The 17,272-nt window shown below is 36.7% G+C and overlaps 1 long non-coding RNA gene across 1 annotated transcript; it reads left to right on the top strand.

The window, feature by feature from the left end:
- Positions 1-7,913: 7,913 nt before the first annotated feature.
- On the top strand, positions 7,914-8,622 carry LOC137246606 (uncharacterized). Its single transcript, XR_010951595.1, has 3 exons — positions 7,914-7,996; positions 8,084-8,372; positions 8,434-8,622. It is a non-coding gene; the product is annotated as an uncharacterized lncRNA (long non-coding RNA).
- Positions 8,623-17,272: the final 8,650 nt, after the last annotated feature.

The following is a 17,272-nucleotide window of genomic DNA, read 5'->3' as shown; positions in this document are numbered from 1 at the left end:
CGAGATATCGCCATTAGGGTGGGCCAGGGGTGACTCTAGAATGTTTGTACGATATGGGTAGCAAACGAAAGGTGTTACTGAGCATTTTAAGAGGGAGTGGGCATTAGGTCTATAGGTGGACGCCTTTTCGAGATATCGCCATTAGAGTGGGCCAGCGGTGACTCTAGAATGTTTGTACGATATGGGTATCAAACGAAAGGTGTTACTGAGCATTTTAAGAGGGAGTGGGCATTAGGTCTATAGGTGGACGTCTTTTCGAGATATCGCCATTAGGGTGGGCCAGGGGTGACTCTAGAATGTTTGTACGATATGGGTAGCAAACGAAAGGTGTTACTGAGCATTTTAAGAGGGAGTGGGCATTAGGTCTATAGGTGGACGCCTTTTCGAGATATCGCCATTAGGGTGGCCCAGGGGTTACTCTAGAATGTTTGTACGATATGGGTATCAAACGAAAGGTGTTACTGAGCATTTTAAGAGGGAGTGGGCATTAGGTCTATAGGTGGACGTCTTTTCGAGATATCGCCATTAGGGTGGGCCAGGGGTGACTCTAGAATGTTTGTACGATATGGGTAGCAAACGAAAGGTGTTACTGAGCATTTTAAGAGGGAGTGGGCATTAGGTCTATAGGTGGACGCCTTTTCGAGATATCGCCATTAGAGTGGGCCAGCGGTGACTCTAGAATGTTTGTACGATATGGGTATCAAACGAAAGGTGTTACTGAGCATTTTAAGAGGGAGTGGACATTAGGTCTATAGGTGGACGCCTTTTCGAGGTATCGCCATTAGGGTGAGCCAGAGGTGACTCTAGAATGTTTTTACGATATGGGTATCAAACGAAAGGTGTTACTGAGCATTTTAAGATGGAGTAGGCATTATGTCTATAGGTGCACGCCTTTTCGAGATATCGCCATTAGGGTGGGCCAGGGGTGACTCTAGAATGTGTTTGTGCGATATGGATATCAAATTAAAGGCATTAATGAGGGTTTTAAAAGCGAGTGGCCCTTAGATGTATATGTGAAGGCGTTCTCGCGATATCGACCAAATGTGGACCAGGTGATCCAGAAAATCATCTGTCGGGTACTGCTAATTTATTTATATATTCAATACCACTAACAGTATTCCTGCCAAGATTCCAAGGGCTGTTGATTACGCCTTGTAGAACTTTTTCATTTTCTTCTACTTAATATGGTAGGTGTCACACCCATTTTACAAAGTTTTTTCCAAAGTTATATTTTGCGTCAATAAACCAATCCAGTTACCATGTTTCATCCCTTTTTTCGTATTTGGTATAGAATTATGGCATTTTTTTCATTTTTCGTAATTTTCGATATCGATAAAGTGGGCGTGGTTATGGTCGGATTTCGGCCATTTTTTATACCAAGATAAAGTGAGTTCAGATAAGTACGTGGGCTAAGTTTAGTAAAGATATATCGGTTTTTGCTCAAGTTATTGTGTTAACGGCCGAGCGGAAGGACAGACGGTGGACTGTGTATAATAACTGGGCGTGGCTTCCACCGATTTTGCCCATTTTCACAGAGAACAATCATAGAGTCTATGCTCCTACCAAATTTCAAAAGGATTGGTAAATTTTTGTTCGACTTATGGAATTAAAAGTATTCTTGACAAACTAAATGAAAATGGGCGGAGCCACGCCCATTTTGAAATTTTCTTTTATTTTTGTATCTTTACTTATATACAGTAAAGATATTAAATTTTTTGTTAAAATTTGAATTTAAAAAAAATGTTTTTTAAAAAGTGGGCGTGTTCTTCATCCAATATTGCTAATTTTTATTTAGCACATATATAGTAATAGTAGTAACGTTCCTGCCAAATTTCATCATGATATCTTCAACGACTGCCAAATTACAGCTTGCAAAACTTTTAAATTACCTTCTTGTAAAAGTGGGCGGTGCCACGCCCATTGTCCAAAAGCTTACTAATTTTCTATTCTGCGTCATAACGTCAACCCATCTACCAAGTTTCATCGCTTTAACCGCCTTTGGCAATGAATTATCGCGGTTTTTCGGTTTTTCGAAATTTTCGATATCGAAAAAGTGGGCGTGGTTATAGTCCGATATCGTTCATTTTAAATAGCGATCTGAGATGAGTGCTCAGGAACCTACATACCAATTTTCATCAAGATACCTCAAAATTTCAAAATCAAATTATCGTGTTAACGGACGGACGGACGGACGGACGGACGGACATGGCTCAATCAAATTTTTTTTGGATCCTGATTATTTTGATATATGGAAGTCTATATCTATCTCGATTCCTTTATATATGTACAACCAACCGTTATCCAATCAAACTTAATATACTCTGTGAGCTCTGCTCAACTGAGTATAATGAAAAAGTCACAGACTTTTATTATAGAATGATTGCAATAGGTCGCCGTGAAGGAATTAACGATGCGTTAATTAACCGGTATATAAGAAATGGTCTTTGGGACGAAAACATCAAACGCACGTTGAACGCAATGAAATTTAAAAGGTCTTCAGATTTATTGCAATCATTACATAGTTTAACAGCAGGAGACATGAATAGAAAGAGAGTGAGTGGTGTAGAGCAGAAAAGTATGCCACAACGTTCCGTTCGTATGAGTGAGCTAAAAGCAACACATAAAAGCGAAGTGAGTGTGACTTGTTTCAAATGTACAAAGAAGGGTCACACAGCAAAGGATTGCACGAAGAAACAAAAGAGTGTCACGAAATTCATAGACACGAATTTAGAAGCAAGTGAAGAAGAGGAAGAAGTGACAGTTAACAAAATTCAAATTAAAGAAAAACAAAGAGAGTTTCTCAAGAGTGTTACCATTTTGGGTAAGCAAGAAATTATATACAATGTTTTGATTGATTCGGGAAGTGCAAAATCGTTGATTAAGAGATCGATTGCTAATAGGTGCTGCGAATGTTTCACACCGTGCGAAGAGAAATTTATTGGTTTTGCCGGCGGTGAGTTGTTCTGCAAAGAGAAAATGGTTATACGAATTAAGTTCAATGAAGTGGTGTATGCAGCTGAGTTATTAGTAATCGATGAATCGATAATGAAGTACGAAGCATTGATAGGAATCGATATATTATCAAAAGGAAAGGTAGTTATGGAGGGTGGTACGTGTAGCATAATGGCTATCGATAGAAACACAGCTGATGTAGGAGATAATCTGCAGTCAGCTACTGATGATAAATTAATTGAGCTATTAAGCACTTATAATAACTGTTTTGGGGAAAAATTCTATGACCTAGGGAAATCAAAGCGTTTTAAAATGGATATCAATAGTGGAATTCACTAACTTATAATGATGCGATTTGTCGAGATTTTAATTAACGATTTTGTCGCTTGCCTTATCGATTGTACTATTCACTAACTTAGTTTTAACAACTCGAAATAAATGACATTTAAATTTCATTTTAATAGGAGAAAAGTGGCAGTACAATTTAACGAAACCTAAAAAAATAACCAAATTCCGTATGCTGCTTTTAAAAGCCATTATTGTGCAAGTTTTTACATATTTTAACAAAAGGTAAGTAAATGCGGTATGAATTTCTTTTTTTTTTTTTTTGTTGATATCGCAGTTATTCTTGTACCCATTCATTGACCATCAAGTTGAGAAACAATGTCATGAGCCAAGTCTGGGGCTAGTCGGTACAGCTTTCGAAACTCCGTTGCATTCAAGTGTAATGGGTTATCTACTTCTCTAAGAAGGTGTCTGACCACTGGCGATTTACTTAGTAATTCTTCATCTTATGATAAAACGTACGCCAAGTACTCAAATTCCATTTGATTTATAAAACAGCTTTTCGTGTTTGAAAGTATTTAATTAAAGTCCCGATATTCTTCTTTAACTAAAATTGCCAGAAATTAATTTCGTGATTTTTAACGCAGCCAATTTATACAGCTGATCGTCTATAAACAAATATCGATTCAAAATAGTTACTGAATAACAAAATCGTTATATTAATCGATTCGCAAATAAAGCGATGGCAAATGTGTTTAAAGATGTAAGTGAATTCTACTACAGGTTAACAACGTCCACGCCAATTTCCAAAACACCTTATATCATTCCGATACCTAAACAGCAGGTTGTAGAGAAGGTGATAGAAGAATTGTTGCGATTAGGCATTATTTATGAATCTAAATCGTTGTATGCATCTCCCAGCGTCTTGGTGCGGAAGCCAAACGGCGAACATAGGCTTTGCGTCAATTTCCATGAAATTAATGCTATTACTTAAAGCAACTATGTCTGATGCCAACTGTCGATGATGTGCTAGCCACGTTAGCTGAGAAAAAGTTTTTCACTACTCTATGATGTCGGAGTACCTACTACCAGATAGAATTGGAAGGGACATCGAAACCTTTTACCGCATTTGTGACGCACAATGGTCACTACGAGTTTACTAGAATGCCATTCAGATTGCGGAAAAAAAAGGTGATTAGTTATGTCGATGAAGTGATCATCTCTAGTGGCACTGAAGATGAAAACTTAGAATATTTGGAAGAATTTCTAAAAATAACTGAACAAGAAGGGTTGACCCTTGGACGCACTGTATCATTCCTTGGGAATGAAATAGACGAAAATGGTATTAGGCCAGGCGCGACAAAGACGCTAGCAATAAGAGAATTTCCATTACTTCGTAACCCATTAGAAGTTCGCCGTTTCCTTGGGCTGACAGGATTCTTTCGTAAGTGTGTGCATGGTTATGCACCGATAGCCAAGCCGTTAGCAGAGTTGACAACAAAGAAAAGAACTTAAGTGGATGAAGATGCGAAGATGCGTGTAGAAAATTAATTGACGCGATAGCGGCGCACCAGTTCTCACTATCTATGATGTTATAAAAGAGCATGAATTGCATACAGATGCTTCAAGTGAGGATATCGCCGGTATTTTGTTGCAACGCGATAAAGATGATAATCTCAAACCAGTAGCGTATTTTAGTAAAGCGTGCGTAGGGCCGGAGAAAAATGACCATGCCTATGAGCTAGAGGTGCTAGCTGTTGTGGAGGCGTGTAATGTTTTCGAACGTTCCTGCTGGGAAGCACTTTACTATAGTGACTGATTGCGAAGCTACATCAGGTGCAAAGGTAACCAAAGCAATGATTCCACAAGTAGAACGTTGGCTACTCAAACTTCTCGAATATGATTACAATATTGTGCACCGGGCTGGACCATCAATGTGTCACGCTGATGCAATGTGCACCAATCGCACTACGTGAATCGACACATGCGACTACGAGTAATGTACAAGCGCTGACTATTGATGACTGGGTATCAGTTATGCAACAACAAGATGCGAAATTAAAATCAATAATCGATGTTCTACGAGGGGCGACACCGTCTCCGCAAAAATCTCAGTTTAATTCAGAATAATTGCCAATTAGTACCACATTAGTACGGTTCTATACCAAGCATTCATCCAAATTTAATTAAGTCTATATAAGTCAGTGAATCCGTAAGAAGGTTTTATTAAGGCGTGGGAATATTCGAATAAAAATTATTCGAATAATAAACTCTTTTATTCGCCAGGTATTCGTAATTCGAATAATATTTATTCGAACTTTTTATTCGTTTATTCGCTTCAATTTATTCGAATTCCTCTCCTTATTATTCGAATAGTGCGTACTATTCGAATAGTTCGAATAGTAAAATAAAAAAAATTATGTTTATCTAACGCTCATCGCTTGTATGTACATATGAGCATGCACATGTATGTATACATACATATATTTATGTGTGTATAGATGCATATGTGCTTGTTAATATTCATTTATTTAGTTATATTTACGAAACCAAAGTTGTGCTTGAGTCTTAAGCTAGAAATATCGGGGTCGTTATCCACTGTGCTGATCATGGAACTTTGTTTATTAGTAAACAAGTGTGTAAATGTACATTTATTTTAAAAATATTAATATGGTAGGGATTTTTGTTTGACATATATGTACACACATATGTATGTAAGTACATAAGTAGATGGGATTTTTATTTCATATCACCCCTTGCGCAGTTTCTTGAATTTACATATCTACCTATGTTTATATAGAGATACCCACATGCACTCGTATATGAATATGATTTGAAATGAATCTGCAAGAATACAACATGTGCATATGTTAGAATATGCTTATATGCATATTTGGGTATTTATATTGCAGCGCTTAACGCGTTCAAGGACAATCAAAATTTTAAGGAGCGGCAAAAACAGACAGGCAGTCGTTTTTGAAACTAGTAACTAGTTCCACTAGAATTTTGTTACGTTTAAAATGGATTGCTTCAAACTTTAATTTTAGGAAACTTTTTTCCACTTAATTGAAAAGTTAACATAGACCTTAGGTAACTTTTGAATCATCCGACTTCGCAAAAAATGTTGACAATGAAAATATTTTTTTAATGGTAACCAATTAGATGTTTATACAAACCAAAAGATATCAAACCAAAATTTTTTCATACAACTTACATACATATGTGTATATATCTAATCTAATTAAAATACATGTACATTTATGCATGAACATTTACACACTTGTTTGCTAATAAACAAAGTTTTATGATCAGCGCAGGTTATAACGACCCCGATATTTCTAGCTTAAGACTCAAGCACAACTTTGGTTACGTAAATATAACTAAATAAATGAATATTAACAAAGCAACCGCAAACAAAGAGGATAAATACAATAAGAGCCGTCACTCGTTATTTTGTGGCGAGTATCTCGCTGAAAATTGAAAAAATTGATGCCGAATGTTTTCTGAGAGGGACATTTTTAATTGTCTGGCATTTATCCATGCCGTGTAGGCCCCTTGTGCAACTGTGATTTTTGGAAAGAGAATTAAATTAATTAATTAAACACAGTCGAAAAATGAACACAAATACCCCACGAAAATGTATAGAAGACATTTATAAACATCTCGCCCAAAAAAAAAGTAGCGACTACCTCTCAGTATACATCGACTAAATGCCAAAAAATAACGAGTGACGGCTCTTATTGAATTTATCCTCTTTGAGCCCAAACAAAAATATATGACATATGCATCTATACACACATAAATATATGTATGTAGTAAGGCTGTGTTAACACTCAGTAATGTGCGCACGCACACGCACACTTATCGATTAATTTAAAACACAGTGGCACACTCGATGGCACAAAGCTGGGATGGCTTTCCGTAATTCCATGGTCGACACCCGTCGGTACGATACTTCAATTCGATATCGAACCCTCGACGGGGCCGTTTTGGTTTCCGTATTTCGATAAAGGCACTATCGTTCTCATATTTTGGGAAGTGTTTGGAAAGTGATTTGTGGCTGTCAAAAAGTGTGTGCCATAAATAAAAAATAAAAAGCAAAAAATGTTTAATTGGCGTTATTTTTTGATTTTGGACGATTTTAGTGCGGAAAACTCGTCAACTAATAGGAGAAGGATAAGAGATGCATCTAATCCTATGGAGTTGCCACAAAAATAGTAAGATTATACACATTTCAAAGAGTAAGTTTTAAATCTGTACATTTGCATTTCACAGCTTCCAAACAAAATACTGGCTAACCAAAGAGATTTTTATGGAAATATTAAGAGAAATCAACCTAAGGGAAGGTGTACGAAGCACGTATATTCCTCCGATTTTGAGGCTAGCAGCAACACTGGAGATATTAGCAGGGGGCGGTTACCAATGGCAAACTGGTGGAGCACACACAGCACCAATGGGGCATAGTACATTGTCGAAGGTTTTTCGCAGTACTTTGGTATCTATGGATGAACATCTTTGTAGAAAGTGGATACTTTTTGAAAAATACTTTCAGCCATACAAGGAGTGGTTTAACCAAAAATATAATTTTCCTGGAGGTAATGCAGCTCAATAAATTAATTAATAACGAAAGTTTAGTTTTTTTAAATTCATTCCAGTCGTTGGTGCCTTTGATGGTACTCATTTGCAGTTGCTAAGACCTGTGGAAAATGAACATATATATTTCAATAGAAAAGGAAAGCATAGCATTAATGCAATGATTGTAAGTATATATGTACGTGCATACCTATATACATATGTTCTTTAGAACTGTTTATTGAGTAAACGCATTGGACATGCTTTATTACAGATATGTGATCATAAACTAATGATCAAAGCTATATGCCCACAATATGGAGGTGCTGCACACGACTCATTTGTGTGGAAGGCCTCAAAAGAGCGACTGGTAATGGAGCGACAATACAACAGTGGGAATAGAAACTCGTGGCTATTGGGTGATTCGGGATACCCTCTTGAACCATGGCTAATGACCCCGTACCGGTTACGAGAAGATGAGCCAGACGAAAGGAAAAGCTTTTTTAATGATACTCACAGCAAATCTAGGAGCATTGTTGAAAGAACTATTGGCGTTTACAAAGGTTAGTTTATTAATTAAATCTATTTTAAATATATTAACTTTAATTGCATCGTCCCGTTTAGGCCGCTGGAGGATATTATCAGACGACAGAAAACCAAGATATAGCCCAACAATTGTTGCGAAAATTGCAAACGTGTGTGCCGCTCTTCATAATGTGTGCATTAGCCGAAATATTCCTTTTCGTACCAACAATGAAGCTATAACTTCTAGGTAAGAAGGAGTGATGGAACCTACCCCGCCAGACACAGGCAACCGAGAAGCAGATAGAATAAGAAATAGAATAAAAGACCATCTTTTCCATTCAGCTATTTAAGAATTTCATTTTAATTGGTAGCAAATAAAGTAAAATTGTTTGTAAATTGGTAATAAATAAAATATAATTGCACTTCATTCTCGTAAAAGTTCACTCATAGGACGAATTAATTAAATAAAAAAATAGATAAACATTGTACTTATTTAACACATACATATAGGTAGCTTCATTTGTTATTCATTTTTCCTTTCAGCAAAGAGAGTTCAACTTTTACTTTTTCCAAATCCACCTCCATTACTTGCACTTTAATTTTCTTATACTGAACTTCAATTGCAATTTGTTTTTCCATTAACTGCAGCTTTTTTTGTCCAATTTCGTTACTTTCTTTTAACAGCCTTAAGATTTCAGTTTGAAATTTTTCCTGATTATCTATTTCTTTTTCAATAATTTTCATTTTGGGATCTGTAAGTTTTCTTGCTCTGGGAGTTTGTGGTGGCTCGTTGTCGCTTACTGATCCTGAAGTTATATTATCTCTTGGCGACTCACCTGGCGCTTTATTCTCGTCGTTGCTAGATGAACTATATGCGCTCGAAATTGCTGTGAAGCAGTCGTTTATGAATGCTTCTTCCGACTGCTTAGAAGAACAAGGATGGTCTGTATTGCTTCCATGTGACGTAGCGCCTGGAACTCCCAACAAATGTTCATTTATTTTTGCTCGGCAATTATTCGTTCGTCCGTGTCGTTTAAAGAAAAGGCGTCATATGGGCCACCGCCAGTTCTTTTCAAACTGTTCATGCATTGTGTTAGTTTGCGTTTCGTGTTATATTTGTAGTCAGTCTATACCTAGAAGAAATAAAGGTATGTTGTTACCACAAACAATACATTTTCAAAGAGAATTTGTATAATTTCTAATGCCACAACGCACTTTCTGCCATGCCTGCGTCACCTTTACAGGAGGACCGTTACTATTTAGCAGGTCCGTTAATTTGCTCCATAGCTGTTTTTTCTTCGCGCGGCCGTTATTAGTACTTTATAAGCTATTTTTAGCTAACGCTGAGCAGCGTTTGTTTGTTGGCTCCTATGTAAAAAAATATCAAATATGTTAAATCACAAAAATATTACAATTTTTAACTTACATTTTGATGCGGTTAATAGCTGCGAAAAAGAAAAACGATAGCAAAATTGGTGTCGAACTGTTTACATCGAACGTCCGATACAACGCGACGATATTTTTGTTAGAGAAAGCAAAAACGATACTTCGACACTCGTTTCTGCTCGATATCGAAGTACGGAAAGCCACCTCTGACTGTGCAATGCCGCTCAAACTGGTAAATGCTCATAACACAGTAACACGTTCTATAGCACAGAGAATGACACTCAGATCGTAAGTGCACATACATACATAGTCCATTGTGCTTGTGTGTTGATTGTATTGCTTTCCAATGACACTTCACTCAAAACATATCTATACACATGATACAAATATTACAAGATAAAACCGGTGAGAGGATAATGACATTTAAAAAGATTTTAAAATTCTCACTGCGCTCTCATAATTTTTATTTTATTTTGATTTTTTCATAAAAAATGACACTTCACTCAAAACATATCTATACACATGATACAAATATTACAAGATAAAACCGGTGAGAGGATAATGACATTTAAAAAGATTTTAAAATTCTCACTGCGCTCTCATAATTTTTATTTTATTTTGATTTTTTCATAAAAAATGACACTTCACTCAAAATATATCTATACACATGATACAAATATTACAAGATAAAACCGGTGAGAGGATAATGACATTTAAAAAGATTTTAAAATTCTCACTGCGCTCTCATAATTTTTATTTTGTTTTGATTTTTTCATAAAAAATGGTGTCCACAGGGCCACTTACTATCCTCTTGATCAGATGATATGACTTTGAAAACTTGGAGTATGAAAGAAGATAAATGTTGCCATGATTTACTCTTCTGAATGGCGTCAGACGTGGCGTTATAGGTAAGTAACGCAGTACTGTGCTCTGATATTGTGCCTACACTCATATCGACTTTCGATAATCAGTTATAACACAATTGTGTCAACACAATGTGTTAACATTGCAAAGTGTGCCTGTGCTACTGTGTTAACACTCAAAAAATAGTGTTATTACCCACCACTAGTATGTATACATAAATGTGCTTGCTCCTATGTACATACAAGCGATGAGCGTAATGCGCCAATTACACGGCACAAGTATCCTGCCAATTACCAATTTGCACAAGGATTTGCCTGGTGTGTGCAGTGTTTGCGCTATTTGCGCAGAGAACTGCGCTAAAATCAAAACGATTTTGATATTTACGCATGCTACAAAAATTGCACAAGCTTTTTTCTTCGTGTGTGGTGAATGTTATACAGTTTACCTGTGGTTTCTGATAACATAACTTCGCTTAAAAATTTTATTATCGAAGGCGTAAAGACAATCTCTAGCTTGTAATAGGAATTCAATAAAGGTGAAAAAGAGTAATTACAAATAAAATGGAAAATAAACGCTTCTGGTGCGTGTTTTTTGACTTGTATCGTGAATTACCAGCACTGTGGAAAATAAGGAGTGCTGATTACAGTAATAGAACGCTAAAAAGCAGCAGCTACCAAAAGATGGTAGACAAATTGAAGGAAATATACCCGGAGGCAAATAGAGAAATGGCAGTAAAAAAAATTAACAGTTTTCGCACCACATATCGTAGAGCTTAAGAAAGTAAAAGATAGCCAAAAGTCAGGTGCTGGGACTGATGATATATACGAGCCCACCCTTTGGTATTATGATAAATTGTCGTTTTTGGAAGACCAGGAGGAATGCATAGAAGGAACATCTACAATGGATATAAAAAAAGAAGAGCACGTAAGAAGAAATAGAGTAATTTACATACAAATCTTGGTAAATTTTCTCTTATTTCAGAAAATGCATATAAAGAAAAAAAAGGTGTCAGAAGAAGACCAGCTGATACAATTAGCTTGTAGCAAACTACAATCAAACGGGTAGAAATACAGGATTTCCTACTTACGTCTTCACGTCAGCTACCTATTTATCAATCAACAGAGTCTTCATCTGAATTTATTGTGGCACAAAATATGCTCGACTTTTCGGATCAGGAGGTACCAATGACTAGTAATTCTGAAGCATTCTCCAATCGACGTGGTAGTGATATTCAATGCTTTTATGAGAGCTTCAGTGAGGAGTATTAAATGAAACCAATTTTAAAGTGATTATATTGAACCAAAAGTACAAAGTAAATTATAAGTATTCAGTCATTGTTTTCTTTGCCAAGTGGAATCTATATCATTTATTATTTATTTAAGAAGTGCATTATCATTCAAATGATAATGACAATTCAAGCGAAAATATCTTTTCTTTATTTGTTAATCCAAAAATTACATTATTATTCACATGTTAAATCAATAAAAGTAAAAGTATCTTTCTAATTTAAAGTAAGGCGATGTCGTTGCACTTTTACTTTGGCAAATTGGAGGCGGTAAAACCGTGTTATGTTTCGGTGGCTTTGGTAAATGTCGTAATTTGTTTATAACTTATAGGGAATCCACTATGAGCAATGGCAGGTTATTGTCGATGGAGGCGTTTGTGCATTCGGACTGGAACATTTGTTGTTGTTGTTGTAGGCATGCTCGCCCCACCTAATAGCCACGACCGATCACAAATTGTCATCAATATCCTTTAACGGGAGTCCAAGGAAACTTGCCGTTTCAACAGGGGTGGACCATAAGGAAAGGGGTGTTAGAGGCGTTGGTTCCACATTACAATTGAAGAGATGGTTGGTGTCATGTGGGGACACGTTGCAAGCGGGGCATACATTTTGTATGTCGGGGTTGATTCTGGATAGGTAAGAGTTTAACCTGTTACAGTATCCAGAACGAAGTTGAGCAAGAGTGACACGCGTTTCCCTGGGGAGTATGCGTTCCTCTTCCGCGAGTTTTGGATAATTTTCGTTGAGTACTTGATTCACCGGGCAATTCCCGGCATAAAGGTCCGACGCCTGTTTATGGAGTTCACCAAGGACCGCTTGTGTTTTTTCACTTCATACGGCTGGGTTCTCAGGTGCCATATTTCCTCAAAATGCTTACGGAAATGACTCTTTAAGCCCCTAGGCGGTGCTGGTTCATCAATCAGATGTCTGTTGGGATGCCCAGGTTTCTGGGTATTCAACAGGAACTGTTTGGTCAGCATCTCATTTCTCTCCCTGATGGGGAGTATTCTCGCCTCATAATGCAGATGGTGTTCTGGGGACATAAGAAGACAGCCCGTGGCGATTCTGAGTGCAGTATTTTGGCAGGCCTGTAGTTTCTTCCAGTGGGTGATTTTTAGGCTTGGCGACCATATGGGTGACCCGTAGCACGTAATCGGCTGGCTAATTGCTTTGTATGTAGTCATGAGCGTTTCTTTATCTTTTCCCCAGGTACTGCCAGCAAGGGATTTGAGGATTTTGTTACGGCTCTAAATTCTCGGAACAATTGCGGCTGCGTGCTCACCAAAATGTAGATCCTGATCAAACGTGTGCAGTCATCGGCGTAGGAAACGATTGTGACTCCTTCCGATGGTGAAGGTATTAGATATGTAGAAATTAAACAAAAATGGGGATAGGACACCATCCTGTGGCACCCCTTGTTTAATTCTCCTTGGATCAGCTGTTTGAGTAGCTGGCGCAGTGGGGCACGAGCAGCAGCGGGTACTTGTTGTGGCTTGCTGAGCAGCGGGGCTGCTGGAAGGTAGTGGGGGCGCTTAGGCGTAGACTACGGGACGCCCTTGGGCGTGAACAGCAAGGAGCCACAAAAGATTTATAAAAGTTACGTGGACGTCGGGTTTTGGGATCAAGCCCAGAACAACCTGTCCGATGCAACCATCCCTTGCACGAGACACACTGAACAGAGTATGACCATCCTAAAAAGATTCTAAAAGCAACTAAAAGCTAAACAGCTATAGTTCATACATTTTTTTATTTTGACTCATACATACAAATGTAAATACATATTATATTAGTTGCTTATTACTATTGGCATTTTTGTTTACGAGTTTATTATACACTTTATCTTGCCATGGAACCGTGCCAACAGAACTAAAATATATTCTAAATTTGTTTCTCATATGTTTTGCATTTGCGGATGCATTTCTAATTGCTGTGGAACTTAAAGAATCTAAGAGATCTCCCTTTTCTTGCGATCCAGGGGTTTCGAAAGCTTCTGTGGTTTCCACATTTGAACAGGGCTCAGCAGTAAAATATATTTCACATTTTGATTTACGCAAGAAGTTGTGCAAATAACAACACACCAAAACAAATTTTGTGGATTTATCTGGCGAGAAATTTAAAGTATTCAAAAGGATTCTAAAACGCGAAACCAAGATTCCGAAAACATTTTCGACCAATCCACGTGCGAGGTAGCCTATAATTAAATATTATATCACTCTTCTCGAGGGAGTTGTGGCTAAAAGGTTTCATTATATTTTCCATTAGTGGAAATGCGTCGTCAGCAACAAACACAAATGGCATTTTTTCATTATATCCTGGAAGCAATTCAGGTTTTGGTAGTCGAAATTTATTTTCTTTAAGCTGCTTGAAAAACTTGGTTTGACTAAATAAACCAGCATCTGAAGCTCTTCCATTTGCACCAATATCGACCATCAAAAATTCATAATTTGCGTTCACTACAGCCATCATAATAATAGAGAAATGCTTTTTATAATTAAAGTAAAACGACTCCGACCCAGGTGGTTTTTTTATGTTAACGTGCTTGCCGTCAATCGCACCGATGCAGTGGGGAAAATTCCATCGCTGGTTAAAGGCGTTTGCTCCCATCTTCCACTCGTTTTCATTTGTTGGCAACTGTAAGATGATTGAAATGTATTAATTGTTTAAAATATGTAACAAATACCTTTATGTAGTCTTTTAGCTCTTCTATTATAGCATCACAAGTATCGCTTACAATCTTGCCGATAACTTGTGGAGAAATCGCTGTAAGGAATTTTAGGTCCTCAAAACTATTGACGCTTGCCAAAAAATGCAATGTTAAAGTTAAACGATGACGCGCAGGAATAGCTTTCCTCATCACAGTGTCTCGTTTATTAATTCGATGCGCTACTTTAGACAAAAGTACTTCAAATGTTTCTTTATCCATTCTTACATAATTTTTAAATTCACGTTGAGAAGTAAACTCAAGTTCTCGAAGTAATTTTTTCTGTCCCAATACATTTCGTTTTTAATACCACAATTGTGACCAAATCCGTTTACCTTTTTGCTTTCTTTTTAATGCAATCGAAAGAAGTAAGGCCGCACTTGCCTTCTTTATGCAATTAGAACACATGATTCGTTTGTTGCGCCAGTTTAAAAATGAATATTGCGCAGTGTTTTTGAGCCGTGTATGTCAAAATTCTCCTTTGCACAAATTTCGTCGTTTTATATTTGCGCATGGCTTTTGTGTCGTGTATGGGCCGTATAAGACAAACAAAGGGGTGGCTTTCCGTTATTCGATATAGAACAAAAACGAGTATCAAATAATCGTTTTTGCGATTCCGTAACACAAAATCTCGACGCGCCGTATCGCACGTTCGATACAATCTTTTCGATAGCACCTTAGGTGTCGAATTGCTCTTCGCAAGCTACAGTTTTTAATGCTTTTGCGATTATTTGAGGAATAATTTTAAGATATGGAGTAAGCAAAGAAACGCTTTTCCCTATTGAAATTATTTTTAGGATTCAAATATACTTTCGAAACACTTCTTGATACACGAGAAAAATGTACTATATTTGAAATACGTTAACCAAAACTGTGTCGTCAAGCGTTCGATATCGAATTAAAGTATCGAGCTAACGAGTGTCGACTATCGAATTATGGAAAGCCACCCCAGAATTTTTTTATTCTACTATTCGAACTATTCCAATAGTACGCACTGTTCGAATAATAAGGAATGGAAGCAAATAAATGCTAAAACGTAAAATTAACAAAAAAAAAAAAAACTTTATATTCGACGGAAAAAGATTCTTGGTGCTGAAGGCACCCTATCATACGCAATCTCGTTGTGCGGATAGTAGAGAGGTAGGTTGGCCGGGATTATTTTTGTAGTGGTTTAACAATAATGATGAAAACTAAGTACAAAAAAATAAAAAATAAACAAAAAGTCAAAATTCGAAAATTTTGAGTTAATACTACCATACGTAGTCAAAAAAAGAAACATGTGTTAAAATTGAGGAATAAAACGCAGTATTTTATAGATTAGTTACAATAACGTGTTCACTTATCGCTGATTTATTGAAAACGAAGGAAGTAAAGTAAAAAAGGATAGATGGGAAATTATGTATATGAAAGTAGATTATCGACAGATCATTCACAGTTTATCGATAGTTCATTAATCTAGTACTCAATTGATTACTTTAGGTTATAATTCATGTCTATTTTCAATACTCCCATTTAATCAATGAGTTAACATTTCTTTCTTGTTGTGATAATAAAAAGTTAATATAAATAAAATTCAGTTATATAATTAAAAAAAAAAATTTAATGCTTTAAACCCATGCCTTTTGAGCAAAATAAATGTTTTTCAATAGACACTGCTTTCATCAAACAATCCGCAATCATTTCATCAGAATTGAATTTTTTGATTTTTATTATATTTTTCTTGACAAAATTTTTGATAAAATGATGTCGAATCGATATGTGTTTTACTCTTTCACTATATACTCCAGTATCTGTCAAGTTGACAGATCCTTTGTTGTCGCAGTGTAGCTATAATGATGGCATACAATCATCAGTTATTTCATGTGTTAGCTAGCTGCTTCTTACTAGCCCATGTTACTGCTGCACCTTGCCATAAAAATACATATCCAGTGCACGACTTAAAGTTTTTGAAAATTGAGCCCCAATCAGAATCAGCATACCCATGCAGATTGCTATCATCTTTGGTATATGTAAATTTTGTAGTCAAAGTAGCTTTCAAATATCTCATAAGGCGCTTGACTGCTTTCCAATATGCAATTCCAGGATTCTTATTAAATAGGCTCAAATTGGTGATTCTAAACGAAATGTCTGGTCGAGTACACTGTGCCAGATATATAATCCTACCAATAGCCTCTCGATATGGAATTGATCACATTTTTTCAATTTCTTCATCGGTTGTAGGTGACATTTCTGTCGTTAGCTTCTGATTTGGGTCACTTGGTATTCTCACGGGATCACAATCAAACATTGTGTTGGTCCAAACTAAGGACACCTTTCTTATAATCGCAATCAATCCGAATTCCCAGTACGCTATATGCTTTACCCAAATCTTACATTAGAAAGTTCCTCTTTAGAGTGGATTTAAGTTGATCCTTCCAAGCTGTATTGTTAAAAAAGATCCACAAGTCATCTACATAAACTGCAATAACCACCGTAGAGTTATTATTGTGCCTCACATAAACACATGAATCCATTTTACATCGTTTATATCCAGCACGCTGTAAGACATCATTCAGTTTCACGTTCCATTGTCTACTGGCCTGTTTAAGACCATACAAGGCCTTTTTCAATTTGCAGGAACGTAAACTTCCATCGTCAAAGCCCTCGAGTTGACGCATGTATATTGTTTCATGCACATCACCGTGCAACAACGACGTCACAAC

This window comes from Eurosta solidaginis, chromosome 3 (genome assembly GCF_040869045.1).
Source record: "Eurosta solidaginis isolate ZX-2024a chromosome 3, ASM4086904v1, whole genome shotgun sequence".
Taxonomy (NCBI): Eukaryota; Metazoa; Arthropoda; class Insecta; order Diptera; family Tephritidae; genus Eurosta; species Eurosta solidaginis.
The sequence above is the reverse complement of the archived record's forward strand: the minus strand, read 5'-3'. Positions and strand labels throughout refer to the sequence as shown.